Genomic DNA, 13,588 nt, shown 5'->3' on the forward strand with positions numbered 1-13,588 from the left:
TGTCTTTAACATGAGCAAGACACAGGGCTATATCTTGCATTAAATCATTGCATTTTTTGGTCTCTTTACTACAACAGCCCAACCTATACGTTAACTTACTCAGCTCCTTGTTTACCACGTTCTAGCCACATTGCTCTTCTTTCTTCTCTTCTACTACCCTGAGGTCTTTGCACTTGCTGTTACCTCTGCTTGGAATGCTTTCCCCCCACCCCAGGAGTCCCCCATGGCTGACTCCCTGCTACCAGGTTTCATTGTTTCATCTAAAACACCTACCCCTGTGTTGTTCTCTATTACATAATCATGAATGAGTTCTATTCTTCATGGTACTCTCAGCACCTTAAATTTTCTGACTTATCTGTTTGTTGTCTGTCACTCTCCACTAGAATACAATCTCCATAAGATCGAGACTCTTGTCTGCCTTATTTCCGCTGAATCTCCTGTGCCAGGAAAGTGCCTGCAAGTAGTAGGTGCTCTATAAGTATCTGTTGTACAAATAAGTTAACAAATGAATTAATAATAAATGATGTCAAGAGACTAGTCCTTGGATCACTTTTCATAATTCAGCCTCTTTTACCTGCTGAAATTAGGGTAAGTTAGGTAACAATAATGACTTAACTCAGGATTAACAAAAGAATGTCAATAAGTCTCTTATACCTTCATTGTTAAGTGTTCTGATTTAATGAGGAAATAGAAACACAGAAACAGTAAATGAATCTCTGCCTTTAGCCTTTAAAACCCAACTAGAGAAAAGTAAAAACGAGCTCATAAAAATATTATGCCTAAAGAACAGATTCTCTTAAATCCTAATATAGATTATCGTATTACATTGCCTCTAAGATGCCAACTATTGTGAGACACACCATTGTTTTATGTACCATGAAAAAAGAAAAAATGCTGCTGTGGTACATTGCGTTATTATTCCTCTGTGCCCACAGCCCCTTCCCAGCCTCAGGGTGGGTGGAGTACACTTCCCCTGCTCCATTGTCAGGATTGACCATGTGACTTGCTTTGACCAACTGAATGTGAATAGACATGACAAAGGCCATATCCAGGCAGCTTTAAATGTGCTTGTGAGGTTAGATTCAGCTTTTGCTCCTTCCCTCAACCGTGAGATAATGGTAGAATAGTCCCAGAAAGTGGCTAGTCCTTCCACCTGGATTCTAGAACGACGCATGTAGCTGTGTAGAGGTAAGCCAAGCCCAGTCAAACCAACCAGAGCAAAGGCCAGTGGAGCCACAGCCAACCCACAGCCCTACATAATGTGAATAAGAAATAGGTTTCATAGTAAGCCAATGAGATATCGATAATCACAACAAAAGCTATGACAATTAACCTACCGCATACCATCAATTGTAAGCTGCATGTTGGTTTCAGAGATGTTAAAATGTGAACCAATGTGTGTCTTAGGATCAATAAAATACGGTATGTATTATATGTTATCACATATCAGCACAAGATATATTGCAAGTGCCCAATAAATATTTGTTGACTTGATTTTATGTACATGATGATGTGGAGTTCATATTTTTAGTGAGAGTTCTTGATACACACCTTTTCTTTTTAACACATTATATGTAACAGTATAACCTTAGGTATTAACTGTAATGGAAACTAAAATTTATATAGCAAGCAAAGTTCAAACTAAATAAAAGGCAAACTGGGACTTTTCATTACTTCTCATCTGTCCCCAGTTCTTACACTTCATATAATTTCCTGACTTATATCTCAGAGGACTTCCTTCTCTATCTGTCCCCCTCCATAGCTCATACACTAGATATTAGTATTCTATTATTTGGAGGCCAACAGAGAACAAAGGTAGCAAAAATGGAGTTCAGTAGCCACTGGCATAAATATAAGACAAAATATTAAAATGTATGCTTGTGAAACAGGTTTTTCATATTCTCCAAACTAGATAAGAGACTGAATAGGCTGAAGGAGGGAAGAGGTGAAACCACATGAGCCACAGAGTTTCAGAGATGTCAGCATCTGCCAGAACAAGCACCATCTATTGCCAATGCCAGGAGCTGTGTAGGTGCTGACTACACAGCTACTATATATTACTATATACTACTATATTGTTCACTGTATATGGTCTAACACTAAATATGTATAAATTAATCACAATATATAATTTGGATATTTTTATCCAGAAAAAAAATGAAAGTGATGATTATGATAATAATAATAATAGTAAACATTAAGTGAGCACTGACTATATGCCTAGCACTAGGCTAAATGATTTATCTAAACTATCTTAGTTGTTCCTCACAATAGTCTTATGTATTAGTCAGCTACTGCTGCAATAATGCTTCGTAACAGCCACCCCAAAATCCAGTACCTTGCAGCAACAGGCATTTATTCTCTTTTTCATCCCTCTGCAGGCCAGCTGTTGTTTGGGTGATCTAGGCTGAGCTCTGCTGCACAGCTTTACTTCAGGCTGTGGGCAGGGGAGACTGGCTCCAGGGTGCGTGTTAGGTTAGATCTGCTCCATAAGTGTCTCATTATTTTGGGAAGAACAGCTGCCTGGGGCATATTCTCCTCATGGTGACGGTAGGAGAACAAGAGGGCAAGTGAAAACACATGCTGCCAGGCATGGAACTGGCACACCGTCACTTCTACCAGTATTCCATGACCAAGACCAACATCAGTGGGGTGGGGTGGGGGTCATACCCCAAGGGAGATGGGAGTGAATATTTGCTGAACTATAATCAAAAATATTTTATAATAAGGTAGGTATATAGGTATTTTACACCCATTTTACAGATGAATGAACCAAAGCATAGAAAGGTTAAGTGACTTGCCCAAAGACATTCAGCTAGGAAGTGATATAACCAAGATTTAGATCTAGCCTGATTCCAGAGCCTAGTATCTTAACTATCACTCCATACAGTTTTAACAAACCATACTCCAGAAGGCATTATAAAGAGAAATATAGAAGCAGTGGTAATTTTACAATAATAAATGGGACCCGAGGAAAAGAAGTATGCAAGATAAAAGACTCTATTTTGAGTTCCTAATCAATAAAGATGATTTTCTCACTAGCTTTCATAGCTGCAAGAGGTTATATTGTAGGACTCCACAGAAGGATGTGGGTTCATTTATTTTTAGATTCCCCCCACACCGTACAAATATGTTAACATTTTATCTATATAAATACTACCTTTGTTACTTATTTCCTATCCACCTCCTTTGAAAGGGATATCTCATTTATTCTGATAATTACAAGTAACATATAAAGGAATTATAAAGTGTCTCCTTGTAAAAACGCTTGGGGCCTTCAATGGCAGTCGTATTAAATCAATATTAAAAACAATGAGATCCAATAAAAACATTAGATTCGAGCCTTAAGAGGCATGCAAATAGTCCTGTAGAGAAAAAAAAAACCTGAGACATGATTATAAAATATGAGAACGAAGGTGCAAATATCACCAACAAATCCTTTGGAAATATTTTTAAAGAAGAGACTGTCTTACAGCCTGGGATAAATGAAAAACAGGAGAGAGTTCTACACCCAGGGGACTTCAAAGATTGAGATGTTGACCAGTTCATTCAGCTTCAGTGTCTTGGAATGCCCACAGACAGGCTGTTTTTCAAACTCCATATGCTTCCTATATCACAAGTACTTTAGAAGAATTGTTTTTCTTCTTTCTACAGTAGCAAAAGAATCTACTGTCATGAAATAGACCCCTGGGTCAGTGTTACAAGTAAAGCCCAAATCTACTGAGAGACTCCCACTTCTTACTCTAGCTTTCTCTCCTCTATTATTATGATGATTTCAACTTCAAATTGCAGCTGTGGTCATTCATTTCCCTTTAGAAAAAGTATGAAGCTGAAACATCTTCCAACATATAAAACCAAATAGCTACAACTTAAACTACCCGTTTCACATTGTTCAGATCTTAACTTAAACAAATCACCCATATAAAGACATTTTTGAGACAATTTGAATGTTAAGAATTTTGGTCATTTTGTTAGGTACAATTGTATTGTGATTACTTTTTTAAAAAGGAAGTCTTCATTTCTTGTAAATAAATTCTGAAATATTTAGAGGCAAACTATGATATCTGGGAGTTGCTTCAAAATACTCCAGCACTGTTGGGAAGGGGAGTGAAAAATGTGGATAACTGCCAAAACTGGATAAGTACATACGGTCTCATTATCCTATTTTTTCTACTTTTGTGTAAAGTTTTAAAACTATAATAGAAAGTAATAAAAAGTAAAAAAAAATACCCATTTAAAAATATCACAAAAAGACCTCTGTAAGAGAAGTCTAATAATTCAAAAGAGGGCTTCAAAAGTGAATGGATTTCTACCTAAAATAAAGTAAGTTCTAAGCCCTATAACTTGCAACATCCTTAAAAGAACACATCACCATAATATTCACAAGCAACACAGCATTTCAATTGTCTTTTGTACATACATGTGTATGCTATGTGGGTAAATTGTATGATTTGTTCTGGAGTTAAAAATAGCCATTCTCCTAGAAGTAAAAGAAACAAAACCACTTTATATCTATATTTTTTACTGATTTGAAGTCAGGAGGACCTATGGTTGAATAGTGGAGAACGATGGGGGTTTGTGATGTAAGCTTCTGATTTGCCAGGCACTGATCTAGGTACTTTATGTTTATGAACTCATGCTAATATTCAAAATTACCCATTAATATAGGTAATATTGTTCTTCCCATTTTACAACTAAGAAAACCACAGCACTGAGAGTAAATTACATAATTTGCCCAGTTTTGCACTATTGGTTAATAGTAAGGCTGGGATTCAAATGCAGGGAATCTGCCTCTTGTGTTTGATCCCTTAACCACCAAGCTCTGTCACACTCCATGGAAAGAGTGTCTTGTAGAGTTGTTCTTTGTTTAGACTTTGGGGACCCAGTCTCTTTTATTCTTAGAAAAATAAAGCAACTCTTACTCCCTTTGACATCAGCATGTTCCTTTTATTTTGTTATGCACTTCAAACCTATTACTACCAACGTGGTCATACCAGCCCTATAATACTCAAACATATTTATTACAGATGTTTGCTTATGGCATGATTTCAAAGAACAGAAAACATCACAGCGAGCTCTTCTGATTGATTTAAACCAGGGTACTTTTGAGAAAGAGCTCTGACACCGTAGTAGTTGACAATGACATCTCTTTTATGTGGATGTCAGCTGTTGGGAAATGACCTTACATGATTTTTTCCTAATCATCTGATCTCAGATGGTCTTTCGCAGATTTTCTTCAGCCCAGCAAGTTGATACCACTGCTTCCATATTTCCAGGTTTAATAATGGAATCTCTTTCTCTTTCTCCCTCTCATTTCAGACGCATTATCTTTATTTGGGAAAAAATAGTTTTTAAAGATATATTTATCTATGGGCCACACCATAATAGCCTTTGCATATGATGACTTTAATTTGGGGGACTTTGAATAGCTATTTCTAGATAAGAATTAGTGTGAGTCTACATGGGGCTTCAGATTGACTTATTTAGTTGACTTGGTCATTGAACTTATGAAAAGAATGGCTTGACTGAGTTGTTTCAGTAAATTTGTGAAAAGTGATTTTTTAGAATTAACTGACCATACTTATTTGATTGTTCATCCATAGATACATCCATCCTTGAATTTTCCATTTTCCAATTTTAGAAGAAAGCTGCATTTTAACACAGAGAAAATATTTTCAGGTAATTTAGGAGTTATACTTATTACTACAGGGCAGCAGTTACTGATAAGATGCCTTGACAACTCTATAATTTGAAGTTGTCAACCTTTCTATGTATAATAAATGCAGTATGTCTTGACCCCCTTCTGCCTGATGTTATCTATGTATGCATTCTATGCAACAAAAGGAGGATTTTTCTATATGTAGAATTCTATCACAATTTCTCTAGAACCTTAGGGAATGAAGTCTGACCTATATACTTATTTTTCTTAAAAAGAAAGAAAATAAAGAAGGAAAGTAGATAGGAAGGGAGAGAGAGAATGAGAGAGAGAGAGAACCAACAAGAAATAATAGTAAAAATGGTTAGATTATCATTTTTCTAGAATAGTTATTCTCAACCCTGGCTGCATATTAGAATCTCCTGAGGAGTATTTGAAAAATACTGATACCTGGTCCTCAAGTCCAGAGATTTTGATTCAGTTAGTTATGGTGACTTTTTGGTCTTCATGGGAAATGTTTAAGTGGCAATGGAGAACTAGCTGAATTTGTAGTCATGGAGACATTCTTTGCTCTGGGTTTACTGATCTTATCATACATAAAATACAACTAAAATAACTTCTGAACTTGAGTGTGATGATGGAGTAAAGATAGGAATGGAGAATAAAGGCCCAGCTCGTTCATTCAGTATTCATTCAACTGACCAACAAATATTTATGTGGTGTCTATTCTTCAGCAGACATTGTATTAAGAGTGGGGATGCAATGACAAACAGAACAATTAAAGAAGAATGATAGGGTCCTCTCTGAAATCTTCCTTATGGGCCTCATGTTACAACCTATGTTAATGCCAAGATCAATTGGGTTGTTTGGATCAGAGAGACAGAGAAAGACTGAAATGACCATAAGGACCAGATTAGTCTACTAGTTAATTTCAGTAATAGAATAAAAACATTTTGATACTTAACTGGACCTCAGAGATCATTTACTTTTGTTTTACAGATTAGTAATTTTAAACTCAGAAGGGTTAATGACTAGCCTATGATCATACAGTGATTCAGAACAGATCTGTAGAACTCAGATTACTAGCCATTTTTTTTTCCAACTTTTCTGTAAATTTAAATTTACTCCAAAATAAAAAGTTTAACTTTTTTTTAAGGGAAGGAAAAGAGAAAGAGAGGACAACGAGGGTGGAAACTTCCAGAACAGACCTTTATGGTAAATTAGAGAACAGAAAACGTCTCTACTATAGACATCCAGAAATACAGATAAACTTTACAAACATCCTTTGAAAATTAAGCTGGGTTTCCAAGAAAGTGAGGAGAGCGCCCAGGGGCAGGAAACAAAGTTAGAGATGGAAACCAAAGCAGTGGGAGCATGCGCGGCAGAGCTCTCGGTATGGTGTTGCTAACCGTTTTTAATGCTGTCTATGTTCAAGTAAAAACCGTCTCAGCAGATTTTTTTTTTTTTTTTTCCATTCCAAGTTCCTAAAAGAAAATAGTCTCCTGGAAGGAGTCTTTGTAAAAGAAAAGGACCAAGTTTTTCCCCCACCCACTGGGCTAATCCTAGTGTGACATTAACTAGCAGCATTGCTAGTCAATTATACATTGCTGTTCTGTAGGGAGAGAAACTAGGAAAAAAGGAGAGCCGTCTTGGTCCATTTCCTCCCTAATTACAGTTGTTCTAAGGTAAAACACTCAGAACATTAGAAGATGTCAAGAAAGAACATGTGAACATGGGGAGGATTTGAGAAGGAAAATTAAAATGAAGAGTTATAGTCATATATACTCTCCCACATCATCTTTGAAGGTTAATCTGTAAGATGGAGAGGACATTCAGTGATGTAGGAAATGCAGATTCCTGCTGTAATGAGATTCCATTTTATACCCATTTGTTGGAAATTTTAAGAAGTCTGACAATATCAAATGTTGAGAGGGAGTGATAAACAGGATCTCTCATAAATAGCTGGTGGAAGTGTAAATTGGAAAAGCTACTTTTGAAAGCTGTTTGGCATTATCTATTATAGTTGAATATTCACATATCCTACAACCCAGTAATTCCAATGCTAGATGTAAACTCTTTTAGCATGTGAACCTGGAGGCATTTGTAAACCTCTTCATGGCAACATTGTTGTAACAGAAAAAAAAAACCCATCTGGAAGCAATCCAAATGTCCATTGACAGGAGAAGGGATAAAATGTGGTATGGATATTAAACAGCAGTCAAAACAAATGAACTGCCACTATAAACATCAATATGGGTGAATCTCAGGAAAATAATGTTGAGTAAATAAAAAAGGTCACAGAAAATTACATCTAGCATGGGATCTCCTTTTTAAGCTAAAAATAACAAACTAAACAATATACCTTTTAGGAATACATATAGTATTAAACTACGTGTCTTAGAAATCATGGGAATGATAAATACAAATTAAGGATAAAGATAACCTTGGATTAGGAAGTAAGGAGAATGGGATGGAGGAAGGCCACACTATCAGAAGTAAGCTATTGTCAATATTCTAGTGCTTGTGCTGGTGGTGGGTTCACTATATATATATTTTACAAAGATTTATAATTATGAATTATATAATTATAATTATAATTTATAAAAGATTTATAGTTTTTTAATTGTAGCATAACAAATTATCCTATAATTTAGCAACTTAAAACAATATTTGTTATTTCACATAGTTCCTTGGGTCAGGCATCTGGGTGCATCTTAGCTGGGTGGTTTGGCTCAGAGTTTCTCATGAGGTTACAGTAAAGCTGTGAGTCAGGGCTGCAGTCTCTAAAAGAGCTGGAGGATCTGCTTCCAAGATGGCTCATTCACATGGCTCTTGGCAAAAGGCTCAGTTCCTCAATACATGGGCCTCTTCATAAGACTGCTCATGACATGGCTTCCCCCACCAGAGCAAGTAATGAGAGAGAGAAAGAGACAGACAGAGACAGAGACAGAGACAGAGAGAATATGAGAAAGAGACCAAGAGGGAAGCTGCAATGTCTTTCATAAAACTAATATTGAATTAACACACCATCACTTTTGCTGCATGCTATTGATCACACATACCAACCTTGAGACAAGATGGAAGGAGACCACACAAGGTATGACTATTCGGATGCAGGGGTCACTGGGCACCATCTTGGAGGCTGCCTACCACCATAATAAAATAAACAAGAACAATGCATGGCCCAATGAAAGTGTGTTAAGAAGCAATTATGTGTACCTGAAGCTGGAAAATAAACAAATAAATAAATAAATGCATTCAGTTCTGAAGACAACAGGATACAGGGGAAGGAGTGAGATGAGCTTTAAATCTAGCTCTACCACTTTCCAGCTTTATGACTTTGGGCGATTCATTTGACTTCCTTCCATTTATAAAAAAGGGATGAGGATATTTACTTGCCTCTTAAAATTTTTTTAATTATGCAAATATTCAATCATACATGAAATTGAATAACAAATACCATATACTCATCATTCTAAATCAACAACTTTCTAGATTTTAGCATACTTGCTTTATCTATTTTTTCCCCTCCTGAAGTGTCATAAAGCAAGTTCCTGACACTGCATTATTCTATCCCTATATACTTTAGTATGTATCACTTAAAAATATGGACATTTTTCTTGTAGACTCACACATAAAATTAATAATTCCTTTGCAATATCTAATATATCAAAACTATGGCTCAGATTTCTTTAAATGTCTCAAAACTTACTTTTTTACAGTTGGTTTGATAGAATCAGGATTTAAACAAAGTCTACACATTACATTTGGTTTGGTATGCCCCTTAAAAATCTTTCAACTTAGAGGAGTCCTGTACTCGTTCCCATTTTACCCTCTTGTCTTGTTGAATAAATTCAGTCAGTTGTAGAATATCTTACATGCTGGATTGGTCTGTTTGCTTCCTTGTGAAGCTATTTCACTTGTTCATCTCCCTCCTATGTTTCTAGAAAATTGGAAGTTAGACCTACAGGCTTGATGAGATTTAGATTCAACTATATGGGCAAGAATATTTCATAGGTAGTTTTATATACTTCATAATGCACCACACCAGGAGGCACATCTATGTGGACTCCCCACTCCTAGTGATGCTGTTAGTGGTTAGTGGTTGCAGGTGGTGTTGGCCTGAGGCCTCCATTGCAAAGTTCCCCACCAACCTCTCATCTACTGATGATTGTTGCCACCAACGTCTCATCTACTGAGTCCACATCTATGTGGACTCCCCACTCCTAGTGATGCTGTTAGTGGTTAGTGGTTGCAGGCGGTGTTGGCCTGAGGCCTCCATTGCAAAGTTCCCCACCAACCTCTCATCTACTGATTGATTATTTCGTAAGGAATTACAAGATGGTGATTTCATAATCCTATCCTTTATTCTTCTATTAGGTGGAATTGTGTTATAAACTTTCTTTCACCAGCCTGAGCTATTTGGTTACCACATTAGAAGAGGCAGTTGTTCCCAGTTTCACATCCTCTCAGCCCGCCTCCTATTACAGCCATTGCTGAAGCAACCTGCTTCCTGCAGGTGTAACCTGACAGCATCGCTCCTCATACATCTCACGTTCTACCCCCGAGTTCCTCTGACTCCATGAAGGTGGGACATCTGCTAGCACTCACAGGACAGCTTAGAAATGTGAGGGGGCTAAGGTCCCAAGAGGGAAATATGGACCAATGGGCGGTGGAAGCTGGTTGATAACTGCTCCTCTCTTGCATCATGCTGACAATTATGAGGTATATTCTACATAGCAACTCAAGGAGTCCCTGCAGGCTCAAGGCCTTATTGCCCACTGTGATGACTAACTCAAGAACACCCTTGTATTGACTTGCCCTGTTTCACTCTCCTAGTCATCCGCTGCTGTTTCCTGAGAATGCTGTCCAAAATAAACTACCTAAAAGTAAGCCCTTGTCTCAGGTTCAGCTTTCAAGGGGGTAAGCCAGACTAAGACACCACTAAATGTAATTCATGCAGGAAGGGCAGGATAAATGCTCAATTCTTTCATTATATTGCAAATACTCAATTAGTTATGTCTAATAACAAAAAAGATTTATATGTCATCAGTGAATTTCAATCAGTTGTAGTTGTCTTACTCTTTTCTGATGCTCAGATTGTCCCTTTTTCAACCAGTAGAAGCTCCTTTACGCTGATAGCATTTTCCCTTTGACTTGTCCCATTAGACTTTAGACTTTAATAGCTTCTGGCACAACAGGGTGTCCCAGGCTCATCATGCACATTTCTAGCCCCAGACCTGATATCTGTCATTCCTCCAAAGAACGTCCTTCCTTTTAATAGGAAATGATGTATTAAAAGTACAGTATGAACGCTAAAGGTGCTCATTGGTACACGATTATCATTACTTCTAGGACTTTTCAAGGGATAAAGCAAGTAAATGTTTTTTTCCTTCTTCAATAAATATAAAATTTTCCTTGTTGGAATATAAGAATATAAGAAACACTTTTTTTTCCTGAAATGTACTTACTTTTTAAAAATTTATTTTATTGAAGTATAATTGATTTACTATGTTAATTTCTGCTGTACAGCGAAGTGATTCAGTTATACATATATAGATATATATATTCTTTTTCATATTCTTTTCCATTACGGTTTATTACAAGATATTGAATATAGTTCCCTGTGCTATACAGTAGGACCTTGTTGTTTATCCATTCCTATATATAATAGCTTACATCTGCTAATCCCAAACTCCCAATCCTTCCCTTCCCCACCCCCCTCCCCCTTGGCAACCACAAGTCTGTTCTCCATATCTGTGAGTCTGTTTCTGTTATAAGAAACACTTTTCAAAAGGAAAAATCATAAGTTCATACTATTTCCAATTCACCTTTAATCTTACATGGATTCTACTTACTCTGAAAATCATTCATAACAACTCTAATATTGGTTTTTACCTATAATATACAAGAATAGTTTGAAAGTAATAATATCTATATTTCTACTAGCAATAAGACACTGGATGAAGTTTAAGACTTCTTTGTAAATCTGTTTGTCCTGAGAGCATATTCCTCTGTGAATGTACAGTGAAAACAGTATTTTCTAAAGTCATTAAATTAATTACTTGGTGCGATTATACCACCAACTTAATATACAGTTAGGTAATTTGCTTCAGTTGTTTTCAAATTTTAGGAATCACATTTTTCTTTTGAGTTTAAAATTATTTTGAATATGTAAAATATATATATATGATTCTAAAGTCAAAACTATATAGTCAAGGTATATTCATCAGAGTACTTTGCTTCCATGCCTGTCCTTTCCACCTGTTTTCCCCCCTCCCAAATGTAAACAAATATATATTTGTAGTTCACCTATCTTACAAAAAAGCATACTATACTGTTCTGCACCTTGGTTGTGCTTTTGTTGTTGTTTAAAGCTGACATATTTTCTGGAGATATACAAGACATATTTTCTGGAGATGGCCCTCATTCTTTTTCAGAGTTGCATAGTGTTTCATTGTATGGATCTACCCCAGTTTATTCAACTAGTCCCCTATTTATGGTTATTTGGTTTGTTTCCAGTCTTTTGCTATTACAAATAATATTGCAGTGAATAACCTTGTGCATAAGTCATTTTATATTTTGGGAAGGATTTCTGGAATTGGGATTTCTGGGTCAAATGTATATTGTAATTACACACAGTATATAAACGTATATGTAATTTTGCTAGGGATTATCAAATTCCCTTCCATAGGTGCTGTTTACACAGCATTTTACATTCTTACTGGTAACATGTACCATCCCTGTTCTCTAGCCTGCCAACCCAGTAGGTGGTCAAACTTTTGGATTTTTGCTAATCAGATTAATTGCCTCCATTTATCATTCTGCCCCAAGATATATGCCATGCTTTCATCTACTTTTGGAAGAACTCTTTTAGCATAAACAATAGGTGATTGTTCTGAGGGTGATAGGAGGGTGGCTGCAGTATCCCTATCTATTTCCACTCACCTAATCATGGAAATGCCAAAGCCCAAAGCATACACCATCCGTGTTAAGACCTTGTATTTCCAAAGGCTGGTTCGAGTTTCTGGCCAAAGAAAAGGACATCAAATATGACCTCACTTCTTTCTAAGGTCAGCAGAATGCAGAGAGGGCAGCAAGTAAAGTCCACTAGTACTTTACCAGCTTCAGGATCCTGAGAAAGGTGAAGGAGGAACTGTGACCATCTTTTGTCAGGTTTCTGTCTCCAGAACAATCCCAATGCCAAGGAGAAGATGTCCCTGTGTATGGCTGGAGGTTTCCACAGATTGTAGAGTGACTACTCTCTAATCTGCAGGGCTGCTCACACCCAGGACCTCTTCTGCTGCTGCTTTGTAGGAGTAAATGTCATGGATGGGAATTTTTTTCTTTCAGCATCTCCCATTTCCCTGTATTCTTATGGGTGATTTTGCCCCCCAGGGGACATTTGGCCAGGTCCTCAGACAAATCTGGTTGGAGAGGGGTACTACTGGCATCTAGTGAGTAGAAGCCAGGGATGCTGCAAAACATCTACTATGCACAGGACAGCCTTCACCCCCGGCCCCCTGCCTACCATAACAAAGGATTATTTGCTCCAAAATGTCATTAATGCCAAGGTAAGGAACCCTGCTGTATTCTTTCTTTATGCACACATTCACAGACATCCTCAAAATGGCTATTATCAGTGACAGAGGAAGGGCAGAGTCACAGATTCTCCCTCTCTGCACCTCCAGAAGTCACTAGCAATTCAGATATCTCTTTAGTCAGACTCTAAGGAGTTATGTATTTATCTGGAAGATTAAATAATAAATACCATTTTAACCTTCTAAAAACTGATTATCATTAGGTATAATGCAACCTTTTAACTCTAAGAATAAAGGAAAGTGCTATTTATTTAAAGTAAATGGGACTAAAAGTCCCATGAATAATCAAAAACTTGGTTAATAGAGTATGACCGGAGAATAATGCACTTGG

The sequence above is a fragment of the Eubalaena glacialis genome, chromosome 12 (genome assembly GCF_028564815.1).
Source record: "Eubalaena glacialis isolate mEubGla1 chromosome 12, mEubGla1.1.hap2.+ XY, whole genome shotgun sequence".
Lineage (NCBI taxonomy): Eukaryota > Metazoa > Chordata > Mammalia > Artiodactyla > Balaenidae > Eubalaena > Eubalaena glacialis.